The sequence below is a fragment of the Phascolarctos cinereus genome, unplaced genomic scaffold (assembly GCF_003287225.1).
Source record: "Phascolarctos cinereus isolate Bilbo 61053 unplaced genomic scaffold, phaCin_HiC Scaffold_4;HRSCAF=312, whole genome shotgun sequence".
Lineage (NCBI taxonomy): Eukaryota > Metazoa > Chordata > Mammalia > Diprotodontia > Phascolarctidae > Phascolarctos > Phascolarctos cinereus.
Window position 1 is genome coordinate 204,008,395 of NW_027555847.1, and position 14,650 is coordinate 204,023,044.

The following is a 14,650-nucleotide window of genomic DNA, read 5'->3' on the forward strand; positions in this document are numbered from 1 at the left end:
GACTTGCCCAGGATCATACAGCTGGTAAGTGTCTGAGGGTGGATTTGAACTTAGGTCATCCTGACTCCAGGCCCAGCACTCTATTTGCTGTGCCACCTAGCTGCCCCATACAAGATATGGATAGTATAAATGGAAGGTAATCTTGTAGGGGATGGAGAGAAAGGGGGACATCCTGAAAGATCTTCTTCAGAAGATGGCATTTGAGTTGAGTCTTGAAGGAGATTGGAGAAGCTAGGAGATAGAGATGAGGTGAGAGATATCCAAAGGCATGGAGATGGGAGATGGAGAGTTGTCTGTGAGGTACAGCAAGTAGGCCTGTAGAGCTAGATCACAGAGTGCATGAAAGGGGATAAAATGAAAGATTAAAAACATAGGAAGGCATAAGGTTGTGAAGTACTTTAAAATGTCAAACAGAGGATTTTTATTTGAACCTGGAGGTAATACGGAGCCACTGAGCCATAGAGGCAGCTGGTGGTGCAGTGGCTAGACTCCTGGACCTGGAGCAGGATACCTGTGTTCAAATCTGGCCTCAGACACTTACTAGCTGTGTGACCTTGGGCAAGTCACTTAACCACTGTTTGCTCAGTTTCCTCAACTAGCATGGGGATAATAATAACATCTACCTCACAGGGTTGTGGTGAGGATCAAATGAGATATGTAAAAATCACTTAGCACAGTGCCTGGTACATAGTAGTTACTTAATAATCGTTTTTTTCCCCTTCCTCTCCCCACCATAGTTTGTTGTGTGGGTAGGGTGGAGGACATGGTCACACTTATGCTTTAAAATCACTTTGGGAAAGAGGCTGGGAGGAGGGAGACAATTTGGAACTGAAAATAAAATTTAAAAATTGAATTATCAATAAAAAAATAAGCTAAAAAAAGAAAATTACTTTGGTATATGGGTAGAAGATAGATTTCTTTTTGAAGGGGGAGAGATTTGAGGTAGGAAGAACAATCAGAAGCTATTACAACAATCCAGGTGAGAGGTAATGAAGATCAGGGTGGCATCTTTCTGTGTGTGAAAAGAAGGAGCATATACAAGAAATGTTGTAAAAGTAAAAACGAGAGTTGACAACAGATTGGATATATGTGGTAAATATGATTAAATTTGACATTGAAGTTGCAAGCCTTAGTGACTGGGAAGATGAAGGAAGTTGGGAAGAAGAGAAAGGTTTGAGTAATGGGAGAGATAGTGAGATCTAGTTTGAATATGTTGAGTTTGAGGTGCTTATAGGATATACAATTTGAGATGGGTAGTAGGCAATGCTGAACTAGAGCTCAGCAGAGAGACTAAGATTCAATATATAGATCTGGAAATCAATTCCATAGAGATAGTTATTGAATCCAGGGCAGCTGATGAGATCTCTGAGTGAGATAGTACAGAATGAAAAGGGAAAAGGGGCCAGCAGAAGACCCTTGAAAGATATCCAAGGTTAGTGATCATGAGTGACATGGATGAAGAACCAACAAAAGAGACAGAATAGGAACAGTCAGGTATATAGAAGAAGAACCAGGCTTGAACAGTGTCACAGGCACCTAAAAAAAGAGATATTATGCAGGAATATCCAGGAGGAGAGCTTGATCAACAGAGTGGAATGCTACAGAGAGGTCAAGGAGAATGAGGACTGAGAAAAGGCCATTTGAATAGGCAATTAAGAAGTCACTGGGGATAATTTTGAAGAGGGTGGTTTCAGTTGCCTGATGAGGTTGGAAACCAGATTGCAGAGAAGTTAGAAGAGAATGAGAGGAAAGGAAATCGAGGCATCTAGTGTGGATGGCTTTCTCAAGGAGTTTATCCTGGAAGAGTAGAAAAGAGATGTAGGTTAATGGCTAGTAGAGATTGTAGGACCAAGTAACATTTTATTTTTAAGGAGGAGAGAACCTTGAGCATGTTTATAGGCAATAGGGAGGGAGGGAGAGAGAGAGACAGAGAGACAGAGAGGAAAAGATAACCTGTTGGAGAAGATGGGAAGGGCATGGGATATAGAGCTATATTTTACATTTTTGATGCCTAGGAGCAAGCTATATAAAATATGCCTGGGTCAAGCACTTGAAGGGTATTCTCAAGTCTACTTAAAAATATTTTAGTTGATATATTTTGTTTTAACATCACTTTCATTCTGAATAAGTCTCTTTCCCCCTATTTTACCTAGCAAACCATCCCTTAAAAAGAGAAAATAAAGGGGAAGCAGTTCAGCAAGGTTAATCAACTCGTCAGTAGAGTCTGACAGCATAGCAATGTTCCACTCCCATAGTCCACACCTCTGCAAATAGGGGAGGGAGGTGCATTTTCTCTTCACTTAATGTGGGACCAACCTTGGTCGTTAAGATTATTCAGCATTAAGTTTCAAAGTTTGTTGTTGTTTCCATTTACATTGTTGTCTTCATTTTTTATGTTGTTTTCCTTGTTCTGCTTACTTCACTCAGCTGATACAAACCACTGAAGAATTCAGTTGGTTTTCGTTTGTTTGTTTTGGTGGAGGGAAACTACGTGGTTCCAGGACATAGTTGGTACTAGATAGGGTAGGTAGAAAAGTTCACCTAAAGTATAAGTGCTGGGGATGTGGAGCAGGAGAGAAAAATGAATGCTATCTGGTAGTTTCATATTTGGAGGTGGCTGAGTGGATTGAGGAAAATCTGAGTTCAAATCCAGCCTCAGACATTTACTGGCTGTGTGACCCTGGGCAAGTCACTTAACCTTGGTCTACCTTAATCTGCTAGAGTAGAAAATGGCAAATCACTCCTGTATCTTTTGCCAAGAAAACCCCATGGATAGTATTAGGGTAATATGGTCCATGGAGTCATAAAGTGTCAGACAGGACTGAACAACAAGTTTTATATTTAAACTAATTATTCTTGCTTACTGGTTGCTAAACTCAATTATTTCAGAGATCCAGAAGGAATAGACATGTACTACTCTCTTTAGAAGGTAAGAACCCTCAAAATTTTGTTTCTCCATGAAAGATCCCCAATTGCCCTGCCCTAGTTGTGATGAGTCAATGTGAATGAGTTATGAGCTGTATTGGTGGAGAGAATACCTATACTAGTGAGACCTAATCGGTGGAAATATTGAAGCATCCTATGTGTAAGCAATATGGGAAATACAAAGAAATATAAAATTTGCCTTATCTAGTTGAGGAGAAAGGGTGTACACATAAGCAGACATACAAATACTCCTTAGTATAGCATTAAAGCCTGGCTCCCACCTTCCTTTCTAGCCACACTTCACAAACTCTTGTGTTCTAGACAAACTAGACTGTTAACTGTTTCCTCTACTCTGTGATCCATCTCCTGTTTCTATACATTTGGGCAAACCATTCCTTATGCCTAGAGGGAAGTCCCTTCTCATCTCCATCTTTTCTTTCTTTTGGGCTTAATTAAGGTTCCACTAAGGTGCCATTAAGGTGGCATAGTGAATAGAGTGCCAGGCCTGAGGTCAGAAAATTCATCTTTGTGAGTTCAGATCTGGCTTCAGACACTAGCTGTGTGACCCTGGGCAAGTCACTTTACCTTGCGTGCCTCTGTTTACTCATCTGTAAAATGAGCTAGAGAAGGAAATGACAAACAACTACAGTGTCTTTGCCAAGAAAAACCCAAATGGGGACATGAAGAATAGGACATGACTGAGGCAGAGCCAAGATGACAGAGTAAAGGCAGGGACTCACCTGAACTCTCCCCCAAACCCCTCCAAATACCTTAAAATAATGACTCTAAATAAATTCTAGAGCAAGAGAACCCATAAAAAGATGGAATGAAACAATTTTCCAGCCCAAGACAACTTAGAAGGTTGACAGGAAAGGTCTGTTGCACCTGAGTGAGCAAGGAGCACAGTCTAGAACAGGCCACACCAACACAAACTGGACCCCAGTAAACTAGGAGCAGACCTCATGGCAACTGAATCAGTAGCAGCTATGGTAACTTCCAGACTTCTCAACCTGCAGATGGTAAGGGGATCAGACAGTGGGTCAGTAGGAGATTTACAGGGATCCCTTTGCTGACATCAGGGGCAAGACTGTTGCATTGCCTATACATGGATCTGGATGACAATCTTGGGTCTTAGTCCCAGTGCAAGGAGGAACACTAGCACAGTAGAGCTTGCAGCTACAGGGGAGCAGAGACCCTAGTCACAATTCCAGGGTTGAAAAGAGTGCTTGTGGTTGCTCACAAACCAGTGCACACTGCAGGAAAGTAGTAAACACACTTCTCACTAAATCATACCACCTTGGAAGAGCCAAAAACTTACAGGTCCCTGGAATTATCCCTGAAAATAGCTGTATAAAAAAGACTAGGCCAAATGGTTAAAGAGGCACAAAAATTCACTGAAGACAAGAACTCCTTAAAAAGAAGAATTGGCCAAATGGAAAAGGAGGTGCAAAAGCTCACTGAAGAAAATAATTCCTTAAAAGTTAGAATTGGGTAAGTGGAAGCAAATGCTTTATGAGACATTAAGAAACAACAAAACAAAACCAAAAGAATGAATAAATAGAAGAAAATGTGAAATATCTTATTGGAAAAACAGCTGACTTGGAAAATAGATCCAGGAGAGATAATTTAAAAATTATTGGACTACCTGAAAGTTATGATGAAAAAAAGAGCCTGGACATCAAATTTCAAGAAATTATCAAGGAAAATTGCCCTAATATTCTAGAACCAGAGGGTAAAATAGAAATTGAAAAATCCACCAATCACTTCCTGAAAGAGACCCCAAAATGAAAACTCCCAGGAATATTATAGCCAAATTCTAGACCTCCCAGATCAAGGAGATAAGACTGAATGTAGCCAAACAGAAACAATTCAAATATAATGGAGCCACAGTCAGGCTAACACAAGATTTAGCAACCTCTACATTAAAGGATTAGAGGGCTTAAATATGATATTCCAGAGGGCAAAAGTGCTAGGATTACAACCAAGAATCACCTACCCAGCAAAATTGAGTATAATCCTTCAGGGGAAAAAATTGACATTCAATGAAATAGAAGACTTTCAAGCATTCTTGATAAAAAGACCAGAACTGAATAGAAAATTTGACTTTCAAATACAAGATTCATGGGAAGCATAAAAAGGTAAACAGGAAAGAGAAATCATAAGGGATTTGATAAGATTAAACTGTTTATATTCCTACATGGGAAAATGGTAAATATAACTCCTAAAATCTTTCTCATTATTAGTGCAGTTAGAAAGAATGTACATAGACAGCAAAGGTGTGAATTGAATGTGATGGTATGATTAAAAAATAAAATTAAGAGATGAGAAAGAAGAATGCACTGGGAGAAAGGGAAAGGGAGAGGTAGAATGTGGTAAATTATCTCACATAAAAGAGTGCTCAAAGAGATTTTACAGTGGAGGGGAAAATGGGGGAAGCAGGGAGAGAAGCACATGAACCTTACTTTCATAGGAAGTGGCTGAAAGAGGGAATAATACACATTCAATTGGGTATTGAAATCTATCTTACCATACAGGAAAGTAGAAAGGGAAGGGGATAAGAGAATGGCGGTGGGAAGAAACTGATAGAAAGGAGGGTATTTAGAGTCAGAAGCAAAACACTTTTGAGAATGGACAAGATAAAAGGAGAAAAAGAGAGTAGGATAAAAGAAGAAAATGGGATGGAGGGAAATACATAGTTGGTAATCATTACTGTGAAAAAAAATTTACAATGAGTTTCTCTGATAAAGACTTCATTTCTCAAACATATAGAAAACTGAGTCAAATTTTCAGAAATAAGAGCCATTCCTTAATTGATAAATGGTCAAAGGATACGAACAGGCAGTTCTTAGACAAAGTAATCAAAGCCATCTATAGTCATATGGAAAATGCTCTAAATTACTACTGATGAGAGTAATGCAAATTAAAGAAACTCTGAGCTACTACCTCATAATTGTCAGATTGGCTAATATGACAGAAAAAAGAATATGACAAATGTTGGAGGGGATGTGGGAAAATTAAAACACTATATGTACTATTGGTGAAGTAGTATACTGATTCAGCCACTCTGGAGAGCAATTTGGAACTATACCCAAAAAGCTATAAAACCATATAAAACCCTTTGGCTAAGCAATACCACTACTAGCTCTGTATACAAAAAGAGATTAAAAACAAAAACGGAAAGGACCTATGTGTACAAAAATATTTATAGCAGCTTTTAGTGGTGGGAAAGAATTGGAAATTGAGGGGGCATCCAATTGGGGAATGGCTGAACAAGTTGTATGTAATTGTGATGGAATACTATTGTATGCTCTCAGAAAAACATACAAAGACTTACACGAACTGATGCAAAGTGAAATGAGCAGAACCAGGAGAACATTGTACATAGTAACCACAATGTTGTATGATGATCTACTATGAATAACTTAGCTATTCTCATCAATAACAGTGATCCAAGACAATTTTTAGGACTTATGGTGAAAGGTGTTGTCCATCTCTAGAGAAAGAACTGGTAGAGCCTGAATGCAGATCAAAGACACTTTCTTTATTTTCTTCCTTTTTCTTTTTTTTGTCAGTGTTTTCTTTCACAAATGACTTACATACTTACTTGGAAATGTGTTTTTCATGACTACTACTTGCCTTCTCAATGGGGGGAGGGGAGGGAGGCGGAGAATTTGGAACTCAAAATTTGAAAAAAAAATGTTAAATTGTTTTGCATGTAATTGGGAAAAATAATAAATAAGATTAAAGAATAGGACATGACTGAAACGACTGAACAACAATAACAAAAATGTTCCACCTTCTTCATGAAGACCACCCTGCAAAGCCCCTGCTCAGTTGTCGTTGTGCTATACTTACTGTAGTATCATAGATTTAGTGTAGGAGGAACCTTGGAAATCCTAGGTAGAATTTTGAACTCAGATCCTCTGACTCTTTCCACTAAACCAGAATGTCTTTCTCATCTGAGAACATATTTTATCTCCTCTCGCTCTCAGACGAATGCAAGTACTTTTTGTACTTATGTGCCAAGCTCTGTGAGTGAGAGCAGACTGTCTTTTGCCTGTCTTTATATCTCCAGAAATTAGAACAGTTCCTGGCACTTAGTAGGCACATAATAAATAATCAATGACTAACCACCAAAAATCACGGAATGTGTGTTAGGGTGTAAAATTAGTTTGTATTAGTAGAGACTCGTTGCAAAAAAAAAAAAGTAAAAAAAAACCAACTCAGTAGCCATCAAAATTCCTGAGTAGGAGAGGAATAAATTCTATTAGACATGGAGAAGCATAGATGCTAAAATTTAGTTCAGCATGACCCAGCTTGAAAAGTAGTATCACAGTCTGTGGAGAGATGCATTTTGAGAATAATTGGGAACATACTCAATATGAATGTTATGGGTCTATAGAGCCTAGGGCTGGTTTCTGTAGCTACTTCCCTGGTGCCTTCTGATTTCAGAGGAAGAATCAGAAGGGAAAAGTATGTTACTCATTTGTTAGAACGTAAGATCATAGATCTATAGCTGGGACTTCAGGGCCCATTTGGTTCAACCCCCTCATTTTACAGATGAGAAAATTAAGGCCTAGGAAGATTGTGACTTGTCCAGGGTCATGCAGGTAATAAATATCAGAGGGAAGATTTGAACCCAAGTCCCCCATTCTCCAACTCCAGAGACACTGTTCTTTCTATTCTACTACTCTGTGAAATGAAGGGAAAAAGAATCTTGTGATCTGAAAAATAATCAGGTTTTTCCAGTTTGTTCTTGCTTGAAGGCATTTTAGAGCAAGTTCATCCATGAGAAAGAACCAGTTTTCCTTATAATGGTGGTATCTTAGAAAAAAGCTGTCACATCTGACCTCACTGAAGTATTCATCCCACTCACAGTTTAGATTTCCAAGGATGCACAGTTTCAGTGGGTCTAATAACAATGAAAATGTGTTTCAGTCCATATTTTCTTTTACTTGTGTTGCTTAAAATATAGAATTTAAATGGAAATGACAATGCTGAAGATATCATTCCCCCAAAAAATGTCCAACTTTGTGTATATTTCTGTGTATGAAAGGAAAATAGATTACTTTATTAATTAGCATAAGCATTTGACTTCCAATGTAAGATGTCAGAGTTGGAAGATCTAAGATCATTTAGACTTTGTTCATTTCATAGAAAATGTTGAAACTCGGAGAGTAGTGTAGCTGGACCTTGGATAACTTAACCTGTCATGTGACCTTAAGTGCATCCCTTCCCTTCTCTGGGTCTCCATTTTCTCAGCTCTGAAATAAGGGGTTTGGAATAAATTACCTATAAGGGTTCCTTCTAGGAATCTACATAGCTAGTTAATGGGTGATTCAGGACTAGAATCCAGGTCTCTTGGCTCCAAATGTAGTGCTTTTGTCATTTTTTTCCCCATCCTCTAGGAAACCAGAGCCTACCCACTGCTGGCATCCTGCCATCTGTCCTCTTACCAAGCACATCTGTTTTCCTTCCCCATACTCCTAGACCTTTTCCACCTTTTTATTTCTCCTTTGAAAACAGTCATTGAATCAGTCATTGCCACCGGGAGGGGTATGACAACTGTCAGCCTTTGACTTCATTTACAATCCCTGTGACTCCTCAGATTACTTCCTGTGGCCCCTACTTTCCTATATGTGTTGTATCTCCATATTAGAATCTAAACCCTGGAGGGCAGGGCCTATCTCAGATTTATATTTGTATCCCCAATGCCTTAATCAGTGCTTGGTACTTAATAAGTGTTCATTCATTCATTCATTCATATTCTTTACTTTAAAAAAAATTAAATTAATTTATTTTTGTTCCATTTAAAATTCTGAAATGTATCTTTTCTCCCTCCTCACTGTGCACTAGAGAAGGCTACCAACTGATTCAGATTTATAAAAATATGTAAAACCATAGTATGCATACTTCTGTTCATCTGCTCTTTCTCTGGAGGTGAATAGCATCTCTCTTCATAGATCTTTATAGTTCATTTGAGTATTTATAATACTCAGAATAACTTGGTTGCTCACAATTATTCTTCAAACAATATTGCTGTTACTGTATACATATTCTATTGGTTCTACTCACTTCACTTTTCATTATTTCATACAAGTCTTTACATGTTTTTCTAACACCAACCGGCTCATCATTTCTTACAGCGCAGTAGTAGTATTCCATCACAATCATATACCTCAGCTCATTTAGCCATTTCCCAATTGATGGGCATTCCCTCAATTTCTAGTTCTTTGCCACCACAGAGAGAGCTGCTATAAGTATTGTAGCACATATAGGTTTTTCCTTTTTTCTCTGATCACCTTGGAAAATAGACTTAACAGTAGTATTGCTGGGCCAAGGTATACACAGTTTTATAACTCTTTGAGCATAATTCCACGTTGCTCTCCAAAATACTTGGATCAGTTCACAATTCCACCAACGGTTCATTCATTTTCCATGCTACTTTGATAGAATAAAAGCTTCTGAATTTAATTGAATGCAGAGAAAACAATTTTATGTTTTTGAAGAACAAAGCTATTATGCTATTTTTTAACCATTTGTTTTCTACTTTAGTGATTGATTCTACTTTCTGAACTCATTTTCCACATCCCACCAGACTTTCCTGTTTATCTGCCCCATTTTTCCTTCAGACTTCAAAAAATAATTTCTGTGCTGTTTGTCAGCCGGGGATATATTTTTAGCATCTTGCTATAAAGCCCTACAAACTGGGTGTTCCAAATGAAACCACTGGCATGTAACCTAGTCCTAGCGATTGCTGAGGATGACACTGTAATAATATAGTGATCTCAGGCAGAGCAGATGTTTCAGACAGGAGCTTCTGTATCCAACAATAAACCCTTCTGTGGCCGTGCAAGGGGTGTTGCCTGCCTTCTCCGAAGTACTCTGCTGCTTGGGGATTCAGTGTGTTTGCCAGCTGCAGCACATATGGTGTCTTCCATCTGATCCAGTGTACAAGCTCCTTTTGAGGGCTAGAGATGAAGCCCTGGAGTCTCCATTATCATAAGAAGGGAAATGAGCAGCATCATTTACCCCCTTGAAGATCATTCCCCTCTTATGCCATTTGGAAATTCATTGAAATAGCGTTAGCATGGCTGAGTCCCCAGCCTAGAAAGCCAGAATCCCTCTTGGGTTCCTTTTGGGGAAGGATACCAGCTAGAGATGGCTACTTAAGTACTTTAGATTCAGTTTGTGCTTCTGTTGATATAACAGCAGTCATGTGGGGAAATGAGGTTTTCACAAAGGGTAAATCCAGAGATCAACCTGAGACTTGTGGAGACCTCAGTTCAATTCTGCTCAACAACCATTTCTTGTATACCTCCCTGGGAGGTGGGGCTACAGAAAACCATAGTCCCACCTTCTAGGAGCTTACAGCTGGGTGCAGGGTTGGAATATGGTGTGTGCACAAATATTTAGGTTATATAAGCTAAGAATACCATATTAATAGCTAGCAAAAATTATACTTTAAGATTTGTAAAGCACATTGTATGTGTTGTCTTCCAGTATCCCTGAAACAAACCTGTGAGGTAGATACTATTATTAATCCCACTCTACAGATAAAGAAACTATGGTTAAGAGAGGGTAAGTGACTTGCCAAGGGTCACCCAATAAGTTAAATATATGGGGCAGGATTTGAACTCAGGTCTTTCTCAATCCAAAAGGAAATAGGGGTAAAATAGGGATCTAGACAAAGTACTGGAAGATCCAGACAAAGTACTGGAGGGATCCAGAAAAAGTACTGGAAGAAAAGTACTTGAAGAAGATTGAAAGAAGGGATCACTTTCACCTGGGGGAAGTCAAGGATGGCTTCTTGGAGGAGTTGGTCCTTGAGCTGGGCCTTGAAACCCTTCTCTTCCTTCAGAAAATGGAGATGAAGAGAAATTGTGTCCCAGGCATTGGGAAGGATCTATGGGAATATGTAGAGAGAAGACTCTGAAGTATAAGATTGAGGAATGCCTGGTAATATAATTTGGTTGGAATAGAGAGTATATTCAGCAAAGGATTGTTTGGGGGGATTCATTGGAGTCCCCCAGTCCACCTGATAAAATTGCAGGGTGTGGACCTTTGCCATGGAGTTGGATATGCTCTCTTTCTCTGTGTGGAGGGACCTGTGCTTTGCTTGGATAACATAGAAACTCTTGATTGGAGTTTGGATTGGAGAGGTTGTGACAAAGGTGAGAGTCAAGAGGAGCTTTCCACTCTATGGATTGTGAGAGCATCAGGGAGAAATGGCCCACCTATTTTGGATGATCTCTCTGGGTACCTTGGCTAGCTTTCCCCTCAATCCTCAGACTTCTTGCAAAAGGGGAGGGGATTTCTTCCCTTACCCTTCTCACCTCTATATCTCCCAAGGGAATAACAACTTACTTGAGAAGAAGATGGCAGTGGTGGTCAGCTTGCTTTCCTAGGTGGAGCTAAGACTGGCCTTTGAGTCTTTCTGCTTCATTACTTGAGCACAGGTCATTGACCAGTTATCTTGAGAAATGGACATTGCCAGCCAAGAACAGTAACCTGCTGGATCCCAGGTTCCTGAGCCAAGTGCCAGCTGCCCAGAGAGAGGTGATTTCCTCCACATCATACTTTGAGAAGGATGACTGTCATCAGGATCATCTTGTAGCTAGGTACTGAGGAAAGCCACATCCTGATTGGCCAGGAAATCCAGATCTTGTGAGCTGCTCAGAGAGCATAGGGCTGAGGTGAACATGAATGCAAAATAGCTTTCTATTTTGCCTTCTCATAAAAGGCTTTTACCTTAGTGGGCTATTTGATATATTGATGTTTTTTTATATCTGTTCAAATGTTACGCAGGATTCAAGTCTGGGCATTGCTATGCTCCTTGGTAGAATGATTTCTCAGCATTCATACATGCTTTATATTTTAGGCAATTTCTGTGTTGGAAGCAAATAAGCATCTATTAAGTGCTTGCTATGTGCCAGGCATTACATTGAGTGCTTTACAAATATAATCTTATTTGATCTTCATGACAATCCTTGCTATTATCACCCCCACGTTACAGTTGAGGAAACCGAGTCACATAGGTTACATGACTTGCCCAGGGTCACACAACTAGTAAGTGTCTGAGATGGGATTTAACTCAAGTCTTCTTGACTCCAGGCCCAACACTCTACTGTGCCACCTAGCAGACTCAGTTGGAAAAAATAAACAATTGTTTTACATGGGTTACCCATATTGTATATTGCGAACCTTTAATTTTTTTTATTATGAATTTAACAAGTGACAAAGATTCCGTTATTCTAATAGTCATTATACAAAGAACAGAAGCTATTTTATATAAAACTGTGAACTTTTATTATGTATAGTTTTTTTTTTAAAAGTATATGTCAAATTCAATACAAGAGTAACAAAACTCCCTTGCTTACTCTGTAGGGAGATTGAGAGACTGGCTCTGCATGTGTGTGCATGGGTGGAATTAGGAGAGGAGGTGCCTCAATAGGTTGTAGGAGATATAATAAAGCTTCGCTAAAACAAGGAGGAAATTACCTTTTGGATCTGTGGATAGGGAAAGATTCATGACCAAACAAGTGAGAGTATCAACAGTAAATAAAATGGACAGTGTTGATTATATAAAATTTTAAAAACCTTTTGCACAAACCAATCAATACAGTTAAGATTAGAAGGTAAACATTTAGGTGGGGAAAAAAAATCTTTGCAGCAAGTTTCTCTGATAATAGTCTCATTTCCTAGGCATATAAAGAACGAATTCAAATTAATAAGAATAAGAGCCATTGATAAATTGATATAATAAATTGATCAAAGGATATGAAAAAATTTCTCAAGGGAAGGAATTTAAGCTACCTATGGCCATATAAAACAATGCTCCACTAATAATTAGAGAAATACAGTTTAGAACAACTCTTACATTCTACCTCACACCCATCTGATTGCAAAGTTGACAAAAAAAAAAGACAGCCATTAGAGATACTATGGGAAAACAGGCACACTGACACACTGTTGTTGGAGCTGTGAAATGGTCTCGCCATTCTGGAAAATCGTTTGGAACCATGCCTCCAAAGTTAGTAAATTATGCATACTCTTTGACCCAGCTGTACCGCTATTGCATCCATACTCTAGTTCAGAGAAAGAGGAAAGGGTCCTATATGTAGAAATGTACACAGATATTTATAGCAGATTTTTTTTTTGTATGGACAAATAACTGGAAATAAAGTAGATACCCATCAATTGGGTGAAGAGTTGAAGAAATGGTATAGGAATGTTTTGGAGTACTATTGTGATGCAAGAAATGATGAAAGAGATGGTTTCAGATGAACTTGGGAAGACTTGTATGAACTAATTAAGAATGAAGTGAGCAGAACCAGGTAAGGTTCAGCAGCCTTGCAAAAATGAACAATTTTGAAAGACTTAGGAACTCTGATCAATGTAATGACTAACCAAGATTCCAGAAAGCTGGTAGTGGGAAAACTACCCACCTCATGACAGAGAGGTGATGGGCTAAATATGCAGAATGAGAGATATTTGTGGACCTAGTCAGTATGGGAATTTGTTTTGCTTTGTTATGCATATTTTTATAAGAGTTTTCTCTTTTTTTTTCCAGTGGGGGAGGGCAAAATTAATTAAATAAAAAAAGTTAATAAAGCCTAACTAGAAGTGTGGATATTGCTTATATCTAGTGAAGGACTTTTGTTAATCTTTGAGGGAAGATCAAAGGATTTTGAGGACTTCCTTCCTCTTCCACTTCTTCAGACTTGATTTCTGGCAGCAGTACAGGGAAAGGCACTATGTAAAAATCCCAGGGTCATGTATGAAGGACCTATGTAAAAAACAGGAGAGACCATTTGGTGCTGTCAATGTGCTGCTGCTCTGGAGACAGGGCTTTGCTCACAGACCACATTGGAGAGTACAAGCCTGATGAACTTAGCCTAACATTTTTTTCTGTGCTCTTCTCTATGCTTTTTCTCTGCTTCATCCATTCACGGGTGGAGGTTAAAAATAGAAAGCAGGACCAAAACAGATATTAGCAAACTATGGCCAAGTCATTGCCTCTTTTTGTGCTGCCAGTGAGCTAATTAGATTTGGCCCTCAGGCATAATTTGTAGACCCTAGGCCAGAAGAAAGAGCTTTAAGTGGTGTGGATGTTCCTGAATGGACCAATAACATAAAGTCCTGGTGTCATCACTGTGAGTGATTGATTTGAGGTAAATCAGAATCTCATTGGTGGGGGGCTCAAGAGTCATAATAGTGAATAGTCCCTCACAGCAGTATTATCCCTAGGATGCCGAGAGAGTTTGAGTGTGGCATGCATGGTGATGGACCTCAGGGAAGTTAGACCTCCTTGTGTGAGGGCAAATGGGGTATGAGTGAGGCAGTCCAGAGAGAGTGGTGGCCTGTACCCTGTGTGAGGGTTTACATTGTGGTTGTCCATGCTAGAGCGTAGTATACAGATATTACATGTCTAAGTGAACTGATGTGTCTCCATGGAGAATGCATCAAACAACTTATCTTGTTTATATGTAACTTATTCAGTCATTTCAGTTGTGTCCAACCATTTGTAACCCATTTGGGGTTTTCTTGGCAAAGATCCTGGAATGGTTTGCCATTTCCTTCTCCAGCTCATTTTATAGATGAGAAAACTAAGGCAAACAGGTTAAAGTGACTTGCCCCAGGTCACATAGCTAGTAAGTATCTGAGGCTGGATTTGAACTCAGGAAGATGACTTCCTGTCTCTGGGTCTGGTGCTCTATCCATT

The 14,650-nt window shown here is 39.1% G+C and overlaps 1 protein-coding gene across 1 annotated transcript in view; it reads left to right on the forward strand.

Annotated features, from left to right (window-relative positions):
• Positions 1-14,650, forward strand: part of SUSD1 (sushi domain containing 1) — a 334,279-nt gene that overhangs the window by 94,667 nt on the left and 224,962 nt on the right. The window lies entirely within an intron of this gene.